General features: G+C 44.0%; 1 protein-coding gene across 2 annotated transcripts in view; it reads left to right on the top strand.

The window, feature by feature from the left end:
• The window catches only part of lpar1 (lysophosphatidic acid receptor 1), a 42,570-nt gene that overhangs the window by 1,765 nt on the left and 18,034 nt on the right, over nt 1-22,771 (top strand). The window contains exon 1 of one of the 2 annotated variants that reach the window (XM_062413276.1): nt 12,426-12,742. The exons of the other annotated variant lie outside the window; for it this stretch is intronic. The gene's annotated coding sequence lies outside the window, so the exon portion shown is untranslated. Of the gene's footprint in view, nt 1-12,425; nt 12,743-22,771 lie in introns of those variants that run through there. 2 annotated transcript variants of the gene reach the window in all.

The following is a 22,771-nucleotide window of genomic DNA, read 5'->3' as shown; positions in this document are numbered from 1 at the left end:
CTTCACCTCTAATCAAACAACCGTCTGTGATAGTGAGTCAGCTCGGGGACTCGGGGGAGCAGCCGGGGCTTTTTCATCCAGATGTGCAAGATTCCGTTTCTGAGCTGCTGCGATTGTGGCCGTCCTGTTTTCCTAATCAGTCTCTATGATTTCAAACGGGTCAAAAAAGTAAAATCCAAAGAGTAACCCAGTTTAAGATCTGTACTGAGTGCGAACGCTGATTTGAAACCTTTCAGAACAACACACCTGACAGATGGGAAGAGACAACAACTCTACACAACAATCCCATTTGTGAATTTCAGTGGAAACAAAAGCAGGGTCTGTTTTTCAGCCCATTTTTGGTTTCGACATTTGGCTCATTTCAGTGGCACCTTTAGATTCTTCTCAGGAAAACGTAGCCTTAAAAAGCCATGACATCAGAGCGGAGAAACACACAATCGGTAACTCGCCAGTTCCAGATGACTCACTTCCAATGAAGGACTCTGGGTTTTTATTGTTGCATAACGATGCATTCCACAGCGATTACATTTACTGTATTTTCCCTCATCTGACCTCAAACGAACGCCGTCTTGTTTTGGAAAAAGGTTGAAGGTTCGATTTCAGGGAATCCGAAATGCAACAAACTGTGTGGATCACGTCCCTGCTGCAGGGGTCACATCCCTCCCGAAGCAGCATTTGAAGACACGTTGCATCAGCGATGGAACTGGGTTGTTATTTCCAAGGCTTCTTCAAACGCAGGCCAACAAATGTCCGTCCACTCCCAAGCAACAAAAGGCTCCAACGGGTGGATCCACCTTTCCCAGGATTCACTGCACACCCACGATGACGCCATTTAGCTAATGATGCAATGGACGGAGCTGGAGAAGCTGCTGGTGCAAATAAGAAAATCCCCCTTCAGAATTGATCATCGGATTTTCAGTGACTATCTTCTGAAGGACCTGGACCCTGGGACCCAGCTTTGTTTTTTTATATTGTTTAATATCATACAACCTATAGACCAGGATGGAAATGGGATGTTTACCCAGAAAATAGAGGGTTATTTGCCAATAACTGAAATGTCAGTGGTTCGATCCCCAGCTCCTCTATGCTGGGTGCTGTGGGCAAGACGCTGAGCCCTGACCCCCCCTGACGCCTGCGTGTGAGTGATGTCACAGAGAAAGTGCTGCACAAGTGGTCATCAAGACTAGAAAAGTGCTTTATCATCAGTTTATTTACTTTTATTCCTTGTTGTTCCAAACTCTCAAATAACATGAACAGCAAATGAAGTTCGATTCCCGAGGTGTGTGTGTGTGTTGGGTGTGTGTGTGTGTGTGTGTGGGGGGGGGGGTCTCCAGCAGCAGGTAAGGTTGTTGACTTGCCTCAAACAGTGTCGGTAAACCCATTGAGAGAAAGCGCCAACAGGCTCGTTTGACCTCGCGACACACAAACACGGAGACACATGCCCCCCCCGACTCTGACTCACACACAAACGCTCGCACGAGAATGAGTGACACTCTCATCGCCGCTTTGACGGTGGGTGATCTGCTGTGGTTGACCCCTCGCTGAGGTCGGGTGCTAAATGTCACCACTTTGAAGTGCAAGCACAGCAGCTCCTGTGTGTGTCTCTGTGTGTGTGTGTGTATGTGTGTGTGTGCGCGCATTCTCAACATGCTGCAGAGAATGTCACACCACTAAGTTACATACAAGCTCCCTCCCTTGTAACCCATTTATTAAGGAAAGCCTCAAACCTCTGTTTCCAGAACAGAACATGGCTTCATGGCGAGAGAGAGACACACACACACACACACACACACACAGCTGTCTAATAAGTTTGTTTTTTTCGTTTGATTAAATTATCCCGTTTACAATCATTTATTATTTGAAGCGTCTCCTTGTAGAATAACAAGGATTTAAACTGATAATAAAGAAAAGAGAAACAGTCATAATCAACTCCTCTGACCTTGAGTTTTATTTCATACTGAACTATGGTACAACTATAACCTTTTACAAGTCATGACATTAACCTCATAATCTGATTATACATCATCTCATCTCAAATCACACCCATCATATATCTCACATTTTATCTCTAACCTCCTATTATATTATAATTCATCCCATATTTCTGATCTATCATTCATCTCACATCTTGTTTATATTACATTTTATATTTCTTACACAGAATCTCATCCCTCATCATACACATCTGCGCATCATTTGATCCCTCATGTAATTTCTTCCTCATTTCATAAACCGTGTCCTACTTAACTCGTCTTCATATCATTTTATTTCAAATGTATTTTGATCTCAGACTTCATCGTTTGATCCAGCTCTTCAGATATAACTGTACCTGGTAGGGGAGCTGAAAGACAAGGGCTTCTTTTACCTCTATGGGCCGGGACACCCCCCCCCCCCCCCCCTCCATTTTCTCTTATTTTATATCTTCTCCTTTCTCCCTTACTCCTCTTTACCATCTTTCTCTTACTCTGTCAAATTTCCCCCCAGTGCTGACTCCCTCTTTTGAGATGCTGGCACAGGAACTGAGAGTGTGTGTTTAATCCACAGGCAGTGTGTGCATGTGTGTGCGTCTGTGTGTGTGTGTTAGCCAGAGGTCCTGTGGTTGCCGCGACTTCAAAGCTGAAACCAGAGTCTCTCCACAGTCTGCAGCTTCCCTATAAATCACACTAATCATACTGCAGGGCGAGCACACACATGTGTGTGTGCACGGCCACAACACACAGCGAGCGACACACAGAAGTGAGAGTGAAACGATGATTGCAAAGAGGATTTCCCAGAATATCAGAAGATAAAAATGTATCTGCAGGTACAAAGGGAGGAAGAGGAGAAGAGAACGCGACGATGCACGAGAGCAGTGAAATGAGATGTTGGCAGAGACGGAGCCGAGGGAGTCGAGTAACGGCAGAAAAAAGGCCTTTCATTGAATTTGCCATAGAATAAACAGGGTGTTGCCAGCCGAGCCCTTAGTGAATTTATTTTTGTAACTAGATTCTCTCTCCTGTTCTACACGCAGCTCCGCAAATCAAATCCTTTCCCTTGTGTACTTTAACTGACGACAGAATCACGACGTCCGTGATGGAGAATTCAGTTTGACTCCATTTCTCTGTGAAATAGGATTCTGCTGCGTGTGTCGGCTCGTGCTTCTTGTGTGGCTGTGAGACACGGAGCTGCCACCATGAGCCACATGTGTGCATCTCATGCTGCTAATTAAAACACGGTGGACAGAAACTGCACCGGGAAGATTATTCATCAAACTCGCAGACCTCCGTAAATCACATTTTGCCTTTTTGTCCTGCAGCAAATGGAGATGGGAATCTGTCAAACTCTTCATATTGGAACTTGATCTAGTTCCCTTTCATTGGCTTATACCATACAACCTATTAAATTGAAAAGTATATCATGTCGGAATCCTGCGCCTTTCGAATTATCACAAGATCGAAAAAATCTTAAGTTATAAAGTTGACACTTTAGGTCCGAGTCAGTTGCTCTGGACCTCCTGCTGTGTTTCTCCACGTGTGAAAGTCCAGATAATGTCCCGACCCCGTATTATCCGGAGGTCATGTCTTAAAAAGCTTTACAAGATAACCTCGGTGACCACTGCTCCGAGGGCCTTCACCCGAGATGCAACAGGCCCAGTTGTGAGGAAGTGGAGTAAAACATCTTTGAACTTGATTTTCTATCACATATTTTTCTTATGAATAGAAACCAATATATGCATGTACGCTTTCCAGAAACTATTTGGATCATAAAACCAGCCACGCTGCCCTGGTGCATGATGGGGGTGGAGACTTACCCAAAATACCTTTTTGAAAAATTACCGAGAAATAACGAGAACTGGCTTCTATTTCAATAAGGTCACCAGAAAATGAGGTTTTGTTGGTTTTCTCTAAATAACATGTACATTTGAGTCTCCAGCTCGTGGCTCTGGTTGAATATTCTTTCTTTCATTTGACTTTGGAGATACGTCTCAATATTCTCCGATTTTTAAATTACTGTGGACAAACCTGACGCGGGATCATGTTTGGATAAACCTATCTGGGTCTTGGGAGGACTGACAGATCTCCAGCTGCTGCTGGAACACACAGTTTTTTCCCAGCTGATCTGAGCTTGTCTGTAACGTGGAGTTTTTAAAGGCTGAGAGTCGTCTCACAACGCCTGAGAACTGAGGCCGTCAGCACAGCGCCGCGATGGGTGGTAGGTCGACATCCTCCCTTCAGCCATTAAAACAAATAGCTCTTTATCCAAGAATGCCTGCTAGTGTGCGTGTGTGTGTGCATGTGTGTGTGTGCAGTAACAGGAGAGAACGAGACATCTCAGTAAGAGCAGACGTGCCTGTGTTGCTCATATAATAATGTGAGTGAATACATTTAGTCCATATCCGATACAGGGTGATTTACACTGATCAGCCACAGCATTAAAAACAGATTTTAATACAAAATATATTTGAATCATGAGGCAGACCATTGTTTATTATATTTTAAACTAATCTTAACTACAAAAAAGTATTACATCATAATGTTATCAAACATTTTAATGTTGCTGATGGGTGTATACCACTTATTGCACGCTGGCATTTAAACTAATATAAGCAGCTGTTATAATTTTTATATTACAATGAATTAAATGAAGATAGTGTAGAGGCTATAACACTGCATTATATCTTGAAGACTAAACACACAATATGCACAAAAGTTGTGTGTGATTAATCAAGTACTCTAAATATCATTGTGTATACTTAACACAGGCATGACATAAATAAATGTGAGTTGTGCAGAGACGAGGACAGTGGAGATAACCCAGTGAGGACAGAGCTGATGGACAAGTGCAAGCTCCTGTTAATGCAGATAAACTGTGAGTTAGAACCGGATGCAGGAAACAGGGGATGACAGCACGAGGGAAAGAGGGAGAGACGAGCAAGAATAACAATGTGGTCGGGTTAAAAAAATGAAAACACAGCGAGAGAGAGAGAGAGAGAGGAGGGAAAGAGAAATAGACACAGAGAGAGGGTGAGACTATGTGAGGGTTACCACAACCATGCCACTGAGTGCTGTGTTCACATGGTACCACACCACTAGGCCCTGGACCACAGACATGGCACGGCTCAGTGTGTGTCTGTGAGTGTGTGTGTGTGTGTGTCTGTTACTCACACACTGACCACACGTGAAGCCTGCGGTTACAGATTCTATATGTTTCAACGTGAAACCTGTGATTTAAACTGCAAACGTAGTTTTAATCAATTTGCCGACTAATTCAGTTTTACAGACAGGTGTCGTTAGAACTCTCACACGTCTGATTCCCTTTAAACGACACGAGTACGAATCCCCTCTCTGCTTTTAGCTGTAGATCTCTTTTTAAAATATTTAAATATAGATTGTTTAGAAGGGGGGGGGGGGCAGAAAATAACCAAAGGAATAGAACTCTGCTAAACGTGAGAGGCTTTAGACGAAGAGAATCTAGAGAAAGAAGATGATTAAATGAAGTTATTTCTGCTTTATTGATCGTACAGACGGCAAAAGCAATCGTACAAATTACATAATTATTGTACATCTGGCAACACTGACCCGTCTTTTCACCCAGTGTCAGCTGGGATTGGCTCCGTTTACCATTAGAACCTCAAGGGAAAGGATAAGTGGCATTGATGAGCTTCACATCCTGCCGGTTGGAATCAGCTAAAACGAACCTGAAGCAATTATCGAAACAGCAAATCACCAAAGAAAATATTGATCATTTCGGTTTCATGACTCAACTTTTATCCATATTAAGGCATTATTTGCTTTAAATGTAAGAATAGAGAAGGAAACAGGAACGTGTGGAACCTTCTGAAAGGCAGAGGGAGCAAGAGTCGCAGGGAATGAATGGATAATGACACGGAGAGGAATCAGAACCAGACACACCAGTGGAAACGTAGAGAGGGCTGGTCACTGGGGCACGGAGAGGTTACGGGAGCACCGAGGCACGGTGAGTGTGTGTGTGTGGGGGGGGGGGGGGGGGGGATATATGAAAATAAGCTGAAATTGGCAGGAAAAGGGTGGAGGAGAAAAGAGTGAAAGCAGATAGAGACGGAGGCAGGAAGGAAAAGGAGGGTTGGTTTAAGAGTGAGGTGCCAGCGAGGGAGAAGTGGAGAGAGAGAGACGAATAGAGGAAGGAAAGGGAGGTAGACAGTGGTCGGGTGGGGGGGGGTGGAGAAAAGGTAGATGTGGTGGTTTGGGAGGTGGGGGTGTTCAGCTGCTCTCCTCAGCAAGCAGTTGACGGTAATTGGTTCCTGATGTGAACCTGAGCTCAGTTCTCCAAATAAAAGGCCTTTCTGTCGGGCGGTAATGGCTTTTCCATGCCGCGGAGCACCGGTGGGGGCGACGCGAGCATCCTAGCATGGCTGCTTTGAATTAGAAGGCATGCCAAAATACAAATGCACCGACTGTGATGGCTCGATTAGCATCGTAGGTCAGGGCCGGCTTTGAAAAGAGAAACTACTGGGACAGAGCGATTTAACGTAGTGGAGCCGAGATAAGAGATCTGGCATCGAATCACAGACGCCGAACTTCAAATGTATAAAACACGGTGAGGACGACCCGTCAGAACCGAGCCAGCTTCCCTGTGTGTTGTTTGGAGGGGCAGTAACAAGTTTGAAAGAAACATTCATCAAACTTTGAGTGTATCTGCTAATCAAAGCTCCTTTTCCACTGGTCACAAATCCCACTAACACCCACTAACATCTGGCTTTGGTCCTGTAATTGAAATTAATACAATCTGCATTCGCTCCCGGGTCAACTCTCCGGCGCCGATTAGCAGCGACGGAGACTCTGACGTGAATGTGTTCATGTCAGAGTCTTTATTCTTCTCCGGTGAGACGTTAAGAAGCACTTTTGAACTTCCGGATATTTGTGCGCTTGGGAACAATGTGTGCGACAGAGATTTGAATCCTCTTATCTCGAAGGACCAAACTAAAACCAAACTCCTCAACTGGCACCAGGAGAGGAATGTACCTGGGTTCAAAGCCCTGCTCTTACCTGCTAATGTCTTCTATGAAGCTACAGACACATTATTAGCTCAATGTAGAGAAATGAAACTCATTAAAGTAACAATATATAAGATCTATAAGTGAACTTTAAAGGTTCTTGTGAAGGCAAGTTGGTTGTTTGTCTCCATTTTCAGTCTTTGTGCCGTAAGATGACGTCTTTGACTTTTACCTAAAATCTTTAAAGAATAAAATTGATTTTGGGGATAAACTGCTGATGTGGCTCCAAAGAGGAGATTTCATATTCGCCTCCATTATAAGAGGACATGTTCACGGTGAGAGTCTGAGCCACAACTAACACCAGACCTCACTGACCTCACTGACTCAATAACAAACAGCTGTCACAGAAGAGGCCTGTGTGTGTGTGAGTGTGTCTGTGTGTGTTTGAGAAAGACAGAGAGCGTTTGTGTGTGTGGATTTATGTCTTTTGCCTGATTGCCTCTTTATCAGTGATAAGTATGTTTGCATACCTGGCTGCACGACAGCATTTATTAGAATGTGTGTGTGTGTGTGTTTGGTTACTTTGTGTGTGTGTATTCACTAACTACACACGTGATGGATTAGTGTTGAATACCTGGTCCTCTGGTGGGAAAAAAAGAGAATTGTTCATCTGGTCGTTGTCTTTTGTGAAGATTAAAAATAAACCTGGGCCTTTATGAGCTGGTTGTAATGAGGTGATGATGTGAGGCTCCGTCCAACAGTAACACAACCCAACTACCAGCACCTCACAACGCTCACTTAATTAACAAGTTTAATCTTGTTAGCTCAATCTGCATGAAAAGTTAAATGAGCTGTTCTCCCAGATGTCTGTGAGCGTTCAGGATTTACTCACGGTGTAGGGACCTAAAATCTGTTCACACACTCATTACGGGACTTAAATCATTACATTTAAGACAAGTTTTAAAGTTAGTGTTAAGTTGAGGCTTGAAGTGGTTATAGTTACGTTTAGAGCACGTTTCAAGGGAGTAAAGTGTGAAGTGTACGTGAATAATGATTGTGTGTTTGTGTATTTTACGTCAAATGAACCTTATATTGTAAAAGGGAGACTTTTGGGGGATCTATTCAAAACACTGGCAATCCACCTTGACGTCTCCCATTGGTGTATGAGCTGCCATCTTGGGTTTAAGATCCAGAAGTCACCTTATTTTGAAGAGCGAGTACTAGCTGTCAATCACACAGAAACCACGCCCCGAAACTTGCTTTATCTTCTATTTGAGTCTAAAAGGGACATTAACTGTCTTTTCCTTATGGATTTCTATAGAAACTCCACAACCTGTGGAGTCGCCCTCTGATGGTCAATCTAGAGAATACACGTTTCAGGCATTTCCACATTAGACAACACTCCTGTACCCAGTGGACCCATTAAACCAGTATACAAGGGTCCATTATGAAGGAAAAACCTCTTCACTGGTACAGTCATCAACAGAGAGCAGCCGCTTCTATGCATCACCAGTGGTTCATCTGTCGTCTCCATCTCGTAGCCCCTTTGCTATTCAAACAACCAGAGGGGATGTTGAGCAGGGAGCATGTGCACGTACTGTCACGTGCACAGTCTGCATCTGGTCTGTGTAATCAATCGTGACAATAAAGATCTCTGAGTCACAGGAGAAGAAGAAGACGGGAGAGAGGAGAGGGAAGCAGGTTTAAGTGAGACACAAAGCGACATTTGGTGGAAAAGGAATTTATTTATTTCACTCCCAGTTAAAGTCAGGAAGTCGTCTCGTTGTCGGCACTTGTAAAAAGTCAGATTTGTCGCTTGGTTTCCAAATAACAAACACTGCAGCAGAAACAGGTAATGTTTTGTTTCTTAACTTCCCTAACTGACATCTACTTTGGTTCTGTCTGGTTCACTTCTAGTAACCGCTGTTATTGTCTTATAGGGGCTTTGTCGTACTGTATATATCCATCAACAATATCTCATAATAACCTCTTCAATCACCGTCCTAATAGTTCTGTTTACCCTGTGATGCCACTCGTCTCTCTCCGCCCTCGGGCTGTTTATATTCCCGTTTCTCTCTCTCTCTCTCTCTTCCCCCACTTTTGTTTTTTCTCCCTCTTCCATTTCCTCTATTTCACCCAAACCAACCCCTCGTCCTCTTTCACTCTCTGGCTCCACGACTGAAAATGAAACTCTCCTTCAAAAAATTAAAAACAAAAATCCCCAAACTCTTTTATTCTGTAAAAGATATAATTCCCTTATTGTCTAATGCTCTCGCCGCTAACATGGATTGTTCAACTCTAAGTTTGATGAATTAGATTCAAGTTTCTCTCCGGCCTAAAGGCATCATGAAAACCTGTTTCATATTCAAATCCATCTAATATTTAAGATGCATTTATTAGTCCCAACACATGCACAGACATGCAGAGGCACACTCATGCAGGTAGAGAAATTTAATCTCTGCTTTTTACCCATCTGGTGCAGGACACACAGAGCAGTGAGCGACCATGTACGGCGCTCGGGGAGCAGATGTTGGGGGAGTAAGGTGCCTTGCTCAGGGGCACTAGACAGGGTAGGGAGACTCTTGGATTTTTGGACAGATCAATCCAGGTTTGTCTTTTGTTGTCTCTCCGTTGAGTTGAACCGGAGACGAACCAGAGACCTTCTCTGCCCATAGTCCAAGTTTCTGCCACTAGACGACCGCCTCTCCCTTGTCAAGTTAGTTTATGTTAACTGTATTTGTCAATGTTTTAGTTAAAGTCGGTAACCACAGACTCCTGATTAACTCACAATTTTCTTCAAATTGTTCGATGCATCCACTGAGAAATGACTCAGGCCTTTACTCGGTGTTCAGGCTTCCAGCAACTTGCACAATTTGAGATAAAGTTTTGTAAAATGATTTTTTTCCCATGAGTCTGTGGGTGTGACACATGAAAATCAACTGTTGTGGAATCCACTCACAGAACAACCTGGGACCAGTATTCATGTGATGATGTGACTATTTGTTTAAATCCTTGAAGAGACTTTTAATAGATGATAGAAATCAACGATATAGAACTAAAGACACACATTTTGAGGAATTGGCTATTCTAAGAAAACACAATGACTGAGAGAGAAAAGCTGATGCTCCATTTTTCGACACGCCCTTACACAACCATAGGAGAAACCTCCTCTCGGGCCAGAACAGTAGCGTTAACCTCGCTGACAGCACTCTGAGCCGCACATATATATCAATGTGCAGGGTTACTTAACGTAGAACCCACATGTCATCGCCAGGCAGAAGAACATGCTTCTTATCAGCACTCAGCTGTCAGCGGCCTCCTCTTCGCCTCTAGTTTGACATCTCGACATGAATGAATTACATTTTGGCCGCAGTCAAAGAAAATGTATAGAATCCGTCTTCTGAGGAGAGAGCAGCTCAGCCTCATGGTAAATAAACACAATACAAACAAGCGTCCGCCTGCAGCCATGTGAGGCTGGAGTCTGCCACTCCTACAGTCGGTGGGATTCTCCCCCGTTTGGCAGACGGGCAGATGTTTGCTTTCCACTGTGGGACACCACAGTTTAAATCTGGTCTGTTGGATTTGTGTGAAATAGAAGAGCTTCTATCACAACAAGAGCACAACTGTAGCTCGGCGGTTGTGCAAGTATTTGGACCAATCACTCAAAGCAAACAGATTTCCCCATCGCTGGGATCTCTGTGGTTCCAGCTGATCCGTCACACAAGGGGTTGTGTGACGGACACACACAGCACAACGTTAAAGTCTATTTCGGATCTTCATTGAGATCAAAATCATATTTTCTTACCCAAACTCTCGAAGAAAGGATGAGCACAAAGATGAGAGGGAACCAATAACTGTGTAAATCAATGTGGGAGGTGATATTTTCAGATTTCCATAATGATGAGATCAGACTTCATTAAATGATTGTCTTTCATTAACGTCACTTGGGGAGATTAGATCATCATTCTACTTCAGGCTGAAGACACAATATGTCACCACCCTGTCTCCAAGAAATTATCTTTAATTATTACAAATTTGTGTGTAATTATGTTTGTGGTGACAAACATGTTAACTATCTGGGTCACGGTCAGAGGAAAATTATTTTTGAATGACACTTATCTGCCTCCATCCCGGCTCCTGCCTGTGGTTAAGTTCAGGATAAATTGCTCAAGGTTTGGTGGAGATTATGGTTTTGGTATATTTCTTGATTAAATGTTATTAAAAAAACAAAACACAGCAATTGTAGATTATACTTCAGGTGGACGAGGTCTCCACCAGTCAGAAGCTGTGTCTCGATTCAGGGGTCACATCCTTCGGAGGACTCGGTCTACGCAGCCAACGAAGGATTCAAGCAACAGAGCTACAGACCAAACAACTTCTTTAGTGATTAAAAACATTGTAAAGGCTTAAACACACCAAATGTTAACAGTAACTTTCAGAGAGAGTTTTGAAAGGAATTGGTAAATAACGTTTTTGGGGGCCTTTTATTTTGAAGGACCAGGGTTACCAGACAGTATAGTGCCAGAGATGGGTTGAACACCATGGCACCATGGATGTCGGCAAGAGTAAAACAAGGCAAACACTGGCCATGACTAATGGATCCTGGAGGATAAAACCGTTGTTAATGTCTCTTGCTCCTCAAAAGGCTCCGGTGTGAATGAGATATGTAAATCAACGAGTCACATGATATCACAGTGTATAGTTCTCGATGTATCTTGGCTTTTATGGCCCATTTCCCTCCACCGCTGCGGTGGTGGGCTCACTACAAACACCTCGCTAAGTGCTCACAGATGGTGCCGAAGTCGGCAGACACAACTGTCCCTGTGTACCAAACACTTTCTCACAACCTGAGGACGTCACGTGAGACGGTCCGAACTCCTCTCGTCGGACGGGAGGAAATATCTCTAATGATACAGCATGGGGGGGGTAATTGGGAAGGAATACAATATGTCTTTGAGTCCCTCAGTGTCACTCTGCTCTCCCAGCTCCACTCCACCCTGCTCTCCCTTCCTGTCTCTCTCTTTCTCTCTCTCTTAACAAGTTGCTGAAAGAAAATGTGTTTTCAATTAGGCGCTGAGGGGGAAAGAACAACTCAACTGAAAAAAAACACAAAAGAAAGGACTTCAGTGACACAACATTTACAGCTTCACACGTATAGATATTTTTTGTTCATAAACCAAAGTGGGAGAAGAAGTTTTTTAAAGTTTCACCTGCTTGGCTGTAAGATCGTTGCCTTATAGCTCTGAGCAGTGGGATTCAACTTTTCAAAATAATGTGCCACTTTTCAAAGATTTGGTCATTTATGTGTGTTTGTGTGTAATAGAGAAAGAGAGTGTGCAGACAAAGTTGTGTGTGTGTGTGTGTGCACGTGTGTGTGTGTGAGAGAGAGAGCGAGAGAGAGGGGGGTAGGGAGGGAGAGAGTGGGAGAGAGAGGCTGGTAGAGCAGTCGCGCCAGCGCACAGAGCCACGGAGACGCATCGCAGCATCAGGGCGTCTTCATCCGGGGAAAAAAAATCTAATAGAGCAACTTTGCAGAAAACACTAACCAAACAAACCAGCAGCTCTCGCGAACTGGTGGAAAACAGTCGGAGGAGGATAGCGCTTCGCTGCACGGACATACAATGAAAGGGTTACCTGGCTGCTTTCTGGATTTGGAGTCTTGTAGTAAACCGCTGCGTCTTTGACACGAGAGCCGCACAGGCACCGTCTCTGTTGGATCGAACCTCAGGCTCCACGGATCAAACTTGACAAAACAAAGCACCCCCTACTGCTCTCACTGGAATACACCATGTAAGTAGGATTTATTTACATTACTTCTCATTGATTGTAAAACTTGCACAATTTGATCCAATTGGGAAAAGGTTATTTTTGCTTTGGCTCGCTTTTACGCGTGACTATTACGCACGCACGGTGTGGGCATCTGTGTGTACCTGTGTGCCACGTAGACGCAGTGAGGAAGCCTAAGGTTCAGATAAAGGCTCTGATGGTATAAGCAGATGCCTGGACGCACCGTTATTCGGACTGGAGACGCTGTGTCGTGCGCCTGCAGAGGTTGAGCCCGAGGACGTGTTGCGCCAGAGCTGGGCTCGTTATCAAACTCTGGGGCTGGAACAATATTTGTGGAAGGGAGTGAGCGGAAAAAAAAACACAAGCGGGGCGTTGGGTCTGCGAGTAAAAGTTTGACATCTGTCTTGGTTTTTCCACGCTGATCTGGAATGTGGATTTTCCTCATTGCATTCAGCAAGAAGAAGCCAACCCAGCATCTTTCGGCTCATAAGGAAACATATAGGACCACACTCAAGATAGAACAGCTCATCCTGGTTCATTGGATTGTTGGCAGCTTCCCAATGTAAACTGCTTAAGGCTGAATGTTTGCCACCAACAGGATCCAATGCACCCGTCCTGCACTGAGTTCATCAGCAACTTCACTTCTCAGTGGAGTGCGATGAAGGTGTGACACTGAGGGGATGGGGTTTGGTTCCTCCACTCAAACAAGATCATTGATTCTCCATGTGGGCCACTCCTCACCTCCACTGAGCTCATAGCTAACTGTCCTCAGAGTCAAATCTAAGCAGAGGTGGTTTTGACAAAGTATTTCAACATCAAACACGTTGTCCCTTCATCTCACAACCTCCCTGCACAGTTCAGGCCAGGTGCTGTCTATCCATTATGCATGATTAGAGCTATTATACCTTTTTATAATCGTCTTTTCATGTGCATATGAAGAAAGATTATCTTCACTGAAAATGAGCCAATATGGAAAAAGTGCAGGAACCAACGTGTGAAGGAAACTCGAGCTCTGCATTGTGGATCAGGAGAAAAAAAAGTTTAGTCCAGTTCAGGAAGTGGACAGGCCACAAAAGCTCTGTCGGCGCTCGTGGGTTCACGTTACGAGTCTCACAGAGGAACCACATCTTAAAAGTTCATAGTGTGTTTTTTTTCTGGCCCGAGTCGGGATGCTCAACGGAGCCGTCCAGCTCTTTTGGCCAAAGTCCGAAAAAAATCTGAGCAGGCTGTTGTGAAACGTAGTATTTGTGTCCACATGAGGAGATTTGCTAACGTCTCTGGAGACTCTTAAACTTTTCATTCAAAGCAGCTCAGCTCCAGATTTTCATAGTGTGGTGGAATAAAAGCTACTAGTTCTGATTGCTTGGAGGTTTGTTGAGTGTGTTTGGTGGTTTTCAGGATCAGATCTATATGAAGTGTGATTTTGGTCCATTTCTTTTATTGCTACCTTCATTAGAAATATCTTCCTGATTGACCTTTTCCTGTTGGCCACAGCTGAAGTGTGAGATGAACCATCTACTGCTATCTTTGACCTTTTCACCCAATTAATCTGAGGTTCGAAAGGTAAGCTTTTGTGTGTGTGTGTGTGGTCTGTCTTACTCATGCTGTGGGGACCTCACTTGGTTTACACACTCACATCATAGGGACCAGTCTTCTTTTAGCAAATCATAAAAAATTAGGCAAGTAGTAGTTATGGTTAACGATAAAAAACCAAGCCTGCAAGAAGAGAATGTAATTCAATGTGATGTCCTCCAAGGTTATGGAGACTCAACTGCATGTGTGGGTTTGTGTGTGTCTGAGTGTGTTTATTTGTGTATTCGCTAGAGAGATTTAGAACAGCGTTTACCCACCCCCCACCGCCACAGACCCCAGGGGGTCTTTGATGCCGGAGTGCGAGTGCGAGCAGCGTTTACACTTCTGTCAATGGACAGGATCGATGGCTCTAAAGACTTTTTAATTAACGGGATTTAATGAGGCTGAACGTTTGTTGATTGTTGACTCTGCTATCCTGCGTTTGACTTTTAGAGCCAATTTTCACCTGTGTATGGAATAACTTTCGTAATAGAGAATATCAAAGTTAAAGACATTTGCAGGCACAACAGCTACAGCTGGAGGTGGGAGAGGGAATCTAGAGCATATGGTTTTACAGCCTGGGGCCTAAAAATAAGACATTTAACCTTTCCACCTTGCACATGAAGAAATGTTCCGGCTCTTGACGGAGATATTTCTCAGATATATGGTTGCACCCACAAGACCAGGCTTGTTTTTTTAATAGATCTATCTGTATTTAGTCATACTTGCTAATTTGTGAAGTGCAGTGTGAACCTGCACAAGACAAACAGTTGTGAAGAGGAGGGTTAGGACACGAGGAGATAAGTAACAACTGGAGAGAACCAAACATTTTGCAAAGTTTAACATAAATCAAATTGTTTCTTCTTTAGCCTTTTTGCACACAAACAAATCTGCCAGTGATCGGTTTGAAATGACACAGATTGCACTGCACTTAGACGTAATGAGCTGTATTTTACTTCACGTGCAGCTCAACCCACGTCTCCCACCGGTTTTTCTCAACAGTCTTAATTTCTGAATCCTCCAAACTCTCCTGTAATGTTGAGATTTAGTGGATAATCCAGCTGCGTCACCATGGATATGCCACAACAGCGCCAGCATTAAGGGAACTGGGATAGTTCTCAGGAACCTCTGCGGTTTCCTCAGTAACCAGATAACTGGTGCAGCCAGTTCTTTTTGTTTAACGTGCCACCACCAGCACCACCACCACCACCGGCAAAAAGGAAAACACAATGGGACAAGTTGGTGCGTCCGACTTCTCACAGCAACGACTCGAAGTCCCCCGCGGAGATGATTGTTTTATGTTTCCCCCCATGAGCTCTGACATCCGTCAAACGAGAGGGTCCTTGAAACATCTGTGTTGTGATTAGTGAAGGCACGACTCCTCCTCCCCCCCGTCTAAGCACCCGCATTCCACCCATTCCTCCTCCCAGCGTCCAGATTGCTTCCACATTCACGCAGGTACCAGAGACGCACTTTCTGAGCTATTAAAGCAAAAGTTCCAACAGCCAGTAGAATATTAAAGACACGACAACTACTACAAATCACAGACTTTATCTCCAAAAATCATTCTTATACAGACTCTTGTTTGAGGAGCTTCTAAGGCCAGAAGCCAAAATATTTATGTTTCGGTTTGAACAAGGTGTTTTCAAAGCTCCAGCTCTCGTCCACTGGGCATCGATCAAATAACAGTTTGTCTCCTACTCATGCAAAGAGTTGCATCATTTAAAAATTGTAGAATTTAACTGTGCAACAGCTGATAGCAAACACACCAGGGTCAGTGACGCTGGTAATGGATTATCCATGCTGCGCTCTCCACTGGTAGCCGAGGCTAATCCCAGTTGTTTTCCTCTGGGAGGGGGTTGTTTGATGAGAGCCCAAAGAATCAGCCATGGCTATATCGTGATGGAAAAGTTTCAAACTAAACCGGGGCCAGCAGCATTTCCAAACTTGTAGCGACCCTTAAACTCAAGAGCAGTGTGGACGCCAGGCGTGTCCACAGCAGAGTTAATGCGTAGTTGCCTCAGTGAAACTTCTCTTTCTGTGATGTTTCCTCCTCGGTTGTTGTGTCGGCTCATGTGTGAGTCTGTGGTCCACAGCTGAACGATGTGATGAACAACAGCGCGGTTTCTTAATGCCTCCTCAGCAGCCCTCACACCCGTGGTCCTGATGAGTGTTGCCATGTCACATTCTGTGGTCAGTGGATCAGCCACAGTAACTGACAGAACAGAAAGTGACCGATGTTTGTCATTGTGTCATTTGTCAGTTCATTAGCATTTCACCAAAGCTTCAAACCAACTTGAACCAATTCAAATAGCAGGTCTCTCCTGGTAAAGGTGGCTCCTACGTGACCAGAGCAGAGTGGACATAGGTTGGCTGTGGTCCAGGAGTCAGAGAAGGTTGTGTACTGACCAGCAGGTCGGTGGTTCGATCCCCGGCTCCTCAGGTCTGCATTCCAATGTGTCGTTGGCCATGAATCTGGATCCTAACTCGCCCCTGACAGCTGTGCCAGCAGAATTAATTAATTTGGGGTGGTTGATAGGACAGGAAATGTGCTTTACTCTGTCCATTTGTTGAACCAGGAGAAAAGAAATCTAAAATACTCACTTATCTCATTAATGTACACTGGACAGTCCTGGTAGTCTGTATTAAAATATGGCACTGAGGATGCAGCTGTTCTAGTAGAAATCTAGAAAAGCCCTGATATACAAAAATAAGAACAATACAAAGAACATTGTGTCACAAATGAGATAAAGTATAATTTCTACCACCTCGTCTGTTATTGCTCTATCAGGACGGAGTGATGCTTCATGTCACGGCCACTCGCCACCAAACTGTTTGAGGTTTCCTACTGGTTGACTTTGACAAAACTCACAATGAAGTTCTGCAGCCTGTCACGTCCGCCAGGGACTTGTTGGTTGACTGGTTTTGATTGATGGCTTTGACAGACACACGTTAGATCTATCTGTTCTGGCTTCCATGTTTTACTTTACATGTAGTAACACCGGCCCCCCGCAGCATCAAGGCTCTGGGGTTGAAGCTGATGGCCGCCAGAGGCCTTTGTGTCCGGAGTTTATATACATGTATATATATATATATATATATATACACACACACACACACAAATTGAATGTGTTCTTTTTGCAAACAGAATGTCATGACACCTTTCAAATGAGATGACAATGGAAACTGTGGTTGTGACAGGAAGCTGCACTTGTCATTTTGTGTGTTTGTCTGTGTGTTTGTATGTGTGAAACATAACGGACGCAGTTTAAACTATTTTTAACACCATTATCTTTAATGTGCAGTCCTGTAGCAACGTTGATGTCAAACGTTGTGTTACTGTTTGTGTTGTCAGTTTACTGATGATTATGTGTAATGTCACAGAGATGATCATATACGTCCAGTCATCTATTGAGAAGCAGATATAAACAAATATAAACATCGTGCAACTTAGACGAAAAGTTTTTGGTCAGAGTGACCAAGTTTTCTATACAGCTGATTGTCAGAGAGGCATCTTGGATGTTTCAAACCTCAAGGTCACAAGCAACGCACAACCTCCATGATGCAACATCACATATTGAACCATAGCAGCTGCTGAGAAAGGCTCCATTCACCTCCTGCTTCCGCGTGTTCAACCATTAACGTCCCGCAATCATCTCACACTCTTTGTTCCTCGAGTTTCAATTCTGCTTTTCGTGTTTATATGAATGTGTTGGTGTTTTAAATGAATCGTGAGAAAGACAGAAAGAGGAACAAAAAAACAGAACATCGACCTCGGCTCATTGAACCACAGCTGCACTTCTGTCAAGCCTTTTGGTAAATATGGATTTTAAATTTGAATGTCAAGAACTACAGCCAAGAGCTCACAACCTCTGATGGTGACAACACTTCACCTTTCATCACAACATCAAAACAAAACCTAGAGCCAGGAAGGGGCTTGAATGGTTTGGGGAGCAAGTCGCTGAATGTCCTTGAATGGCCCCGAACTTGAACTCCAGAAAACCCGAGAGGGGAGTTCAGCCCGACAGAGTTTGAAAGGATCTTCCAGGAAGAGCTGGAGAGGATTGTCCACTAGCACAGAGACTAAAGACTTTCCAAAGACGCTTGAAGCAGCAATTTGCAGCCAACAAAGAACTCAACACAACAAACACAATGTCCTGAACACACAAGTAGTTCGAGCTTTGAATTTTTAATTGTAGATTAAGTTGCTTAAATACCATTAGTCTGTTATTATGGGTTATTTTCCTTTTTAAGTGAATTAAATCAATTTAAATTAATTATTTGTAACTTGTGTTTTCCAGAGTGCCGTACAAATAAAGCTTGATTGATTTTTCTTCAGTCTGGTTTCCAGCAAGTGAAACATTCTGTCGGATTGAGTCAAGTGCTCGACTGTAGAATCGCCTCTGTTCTCTGTGTGTTGAAGGGCCACATGCACACGGATCAATTAAGGTTATAAAGATCATTAACCTAAAAATCAATCACCATCACTTAAACCTTATATTCACTGGTCAATTCCAAATGTGGAAATAGTCAGAACATTAGAATACAAGCTACATTCCAAACGTTTAAGCTGCTTTGAGACGTGCACTTAACTCCGGATGTGCTTTCCTGTCAGGCCCTTTAGTAGAAGCTCATAGAAGTAGAAGTGTGTAGATGAAGTTTCCAACACGTGATGGAGGCAAAACTGTAATAATAATTCAGATATCTCAGTGAAGACATGAGCCACGTAGAAGATGCCGAGGAACTTGGGAAGACGATGAGTTGCTGTGTGAGTTTACTATTTGCACATTCAGGGATTTGAGCTCATGTGCAGTGATCCAATAATCTGTGTCTTGCTTTCTTTTGTTTGAGTCACTCTCTTTTGAATGCACATCGCCTGTCACACCACATGCAAGCATTTTTATTTCCATTCAGAACTCCGCGATTATCACAAGTGACTTTATCAGCGATGAATTGGACGAGCCCCTCGGAGTCGGACCCTGAATCCTCCGCGGGCCGCGCTGACGCAACTCCGTGTTGCATCTGAGCCGCGGTGATGTAATCGGAGGAGTCGGTCTCCACTGGTGTGATTTCATGAGAGGACGACTGAACACACCCAACAATAAAGTGCAGAGAGAGCTGACACGTAGGGCAGAGGCTGTTCTTCTGGGTCCAGGCCTTGTTGAGAAGAAGTTAGTCATTGTTACAAAACCCTCAGTGCACTAAAGTAAACACCCCCATCTCTCAAAGGCAACTAAACAACATCCACATTTGAATTTGGAAAACTGAAAGGATCCTGGTCCAACTGAGCGTTTTAGCTCCATTTCAGTATTAAGCTAATCCCCTTCGATATCAACACAAGTGCATATATGTACCAGTGTAAACCAGAAGAAGACTTCAAGTGGGTTCAGGGTCCCTTCTCTCCTCTGGTCACGTTCGTTAACTTTAACCTTATGCTACGAAACTTCCAACATTTCCCATCTGGCACCGCTGCCTCTGCCTCGACCAGTTGCCTCTGAGTCTACGTGTGAATCGATGAACTCGTACGTGTTTGTGTCACGCAGCTTACGCTCGACTAAACATTTCTGAGGGCTTTCCATGGATTAACTTCACGGTCGTACTTTTTCCTTGTTCCTGCCGTTTAGCTTGAAAACCCGCTGAAGCAAAACATGAGGAACAGATCACAGCAGAAATACCTTCAAGCAAAGAAGCTTATTGGACGGACATTTAGCAAAATGAAAGAGTGGGTTGTGCTCTCCTCCGCAGGTAATAACCCATGAGTTGGATTTCGCTTGTCTAGAGGCAAGGATTTGTGATCCCTGGAATTATTGTATCGTTATTTTAAGATATTTATGGCTCCGGCTGTCGTGTGGAAATGAAACATTGCTTCCAGTGGCTGTGGACCAACCAGAAGCCGACGTGAAAGCCGCTCAGCCCGTCTCTTCAGAGCCGTGTGTAATTTAGCAGCAACAAGTTAACTCCGCTCGGGGATTCACGGGCGGTGATGGAAGCGCTTAAGTGTCCGAAAGAGGTGGAGGGGGGGGAATCAAGCACCGACAAGCTGTGAATCAGCCCGTCATGGCTGCAGCCACACATGACTCAACACCACCTCTCAATCCAGCCCTTGTCCTGAGCCCGGCCGCTTCGCTGCAACTGAGTGTGTGCGAGTGTGATTGTGTGTGTGGTTCTTGTGTGTGTGGTTCGTGTCCAATCGTCCGTGATGTTAAAGAGAAGGTTAGAGAATGGCGGCCTGTGTGTGGGTGTGTGTCAGAGAGAGAGATTGTGTATATCCTGGGTTGCAGCAGTTCTGTTTCTCTGCTTTCTGTGGTGGGTTTACAGAAACAATGGGCACATTGTGTGGAGAGTTGGCAGAGTGGAGGAAGGGGGAGGAGGCGGAGGAGGAGGAGGAGGAGTCAGGTGGATAGGCGAGGAGGAGACCGGGTAGGAAAAGTCGTGGAAAGGGGAGCTGACAGAAGACGAGGTAAAGGGAGAGAATGTGGGACTTAGAGTTGGAGTGAGGGGAAGGGAACGAAGAAGGAGAGGAAGGTGAGGGTATGAAAAGGGAGGAGGGAATGGAGGAAAACGTTGAGGAAGAAGGGAACAGAAAGAAATCAGGCAAACTGGGAAAGACAGAAGAAAGCTGTGATGGAATGGAATGAAATCTGGAAAGCCCAAATAAAAAAAAACTTCTCCTTGGCCACATCAGGGCCAAGTGGGAATTTGTGGATCAGGCTCATGTTCAAAAGTTAAATCTCATAATACTCTGCCTGCAACAGAACACACGCAATATGACAGCAGAGCCCTGACACCTGCAAACAAACAGCAAACATCCACAGAGGATCATCAGAGTATGAGTCACGGTCCAGCACAGTTTGTTCTAAACCCTTAAAAACATAAACAATCTCCCTCCAGATGTTCAGCTTATTTACTGTGATTTCTTGATTTTCTACGGTGCAGTCAGTTCTACAGAGTGTTAGGGTATTTTTGAATTTCTTATTTTGTATTCGTTATTCCATAAAACAAATGAAAACAAGGCCATGAGCAATTCCTAACGTCTCAAGTGGGAAAAAATCCTGTGGGTGTAAAGTCAGAAACACACAGAAGAAGTGTCTCTTCCTTAAAAGTCAACATAAACTCCTTCATGTGCAATAACCTCTGGATCCCGCTGGTGTTTCCCTCATGCAATTAGCACAGACACTCAATATTAGTTGAGTCATCTGAGTTATTCAGTCCACACTCATTCTAAAAGCATCAAGTGATGAGACCTTCTTCCCCTTTCAGATGTTTCCTCTATCGCTCACACCTCATACATCAAAGTCCGCTTTCCCAAAAGGCTGCACGGCTCGTCTCTGCTATTCTGGGTGATTTATTTCATGCATTTAAAAATAGTTTTACATCTTGAAAATAATCATGATCGTGACCCAGATGTGAGCAGCGGAGTTTTTATTAACTGTGATAATTCACGCAGGTGTGATCGTAAAAAGAAAAAAACTAGTCTTGAGATGCTTTGTGAGTTTTATAGAAATTATTAATTCTTTTTCAAAGCTGTGAAAACACAGAGTGAACAGTGAAGTCTGAGATATCATGGACATGAACTGCGGCTGAACTCAATTCTCTTGCATAATAAAATGTTTGTCCAACTGGAAATAGAAAAACCCTGAACTCAAAGAAACCAGCGATTAAGTATTTTTATACCCAACTGACTGCTTGTCTGCTATTATTGGAATATAACGTAGGATGTGGTCGAACTCATCTTTTTAATTATCCATCACTTTGAGTAAATCCTACTGGAATAAATCGAATACTGTTCTCTAATACACAGACTAACTCTCCTCTCCTTTCTAGGAAAAACATGTCAAATTGGAAGTTCAATAGTTTTCCCATAAAGATTTGTTTCTCTCAGGTTCGTAATAAAACTAGCGAGCAGAAGGTTGGATGATGAATTGTTTGGAGACTGAGAACAGACTTGGCTCCGTGGAGGTTTATCTAACTCCTGTTCTAACATCGACTGGACTGGACCAGGTCGGGGGTTTTATCTCGGTAGGTGTTTGGCCCAAAAGATAAGAAAAACACACGAGGAGATTCAGACCTACAGCACAGTGACTCTTTAAAAACATGTTCTGACCACATGCCCCTCGCAGCAGTGGGTCCCCGGTTCGACTCCGGGGCCGGTCGGGTAACTTACTGGCATTCGCTCTCCACCTCCACTGCCGCTATCAAATAAAGGCCTGGTTGCAATAATAACAGAAAACCGTGTGATGATAGAGTGGGTCTCCCCTGCTGGAATCGTGTTTTTTAGATCCATCACACATTTGACAATATCACATGGCTTGGTTAGGGTTTGGGTAGAGCTGGTCAGATCGGCAGGTGTGGAGAAGAACTCCCATGATCCCTGGCTGCTCCACATCTTCGAGAGAAGGTCGCTAGGCCAGGTGCATGGTTCAAAGGACTAATAGCCGTAATGCTTGTTATATAGTAGGA

Source organism: Platichthys flesus, chromosome 19, assembly GCF_949316205.1.
Source record: "Platichthys flesus chromosome 19, fPlaFle2.1, whole genome shotgun sequence".
In the NCBI taxonomy this organism is placed as follows: domain Eukaryota; kingdom Metazoa; phylum Chordata; class Actinopteri; order Pleuronectiformes; family Pleuronectidae; genus Platichthys; species Platichthys flesus.
The sequence above is the reverse complement of the archived record's forward strand: the minus strand, read 5'-3'. Positions and strand labels throughout refer to the sequence as shown.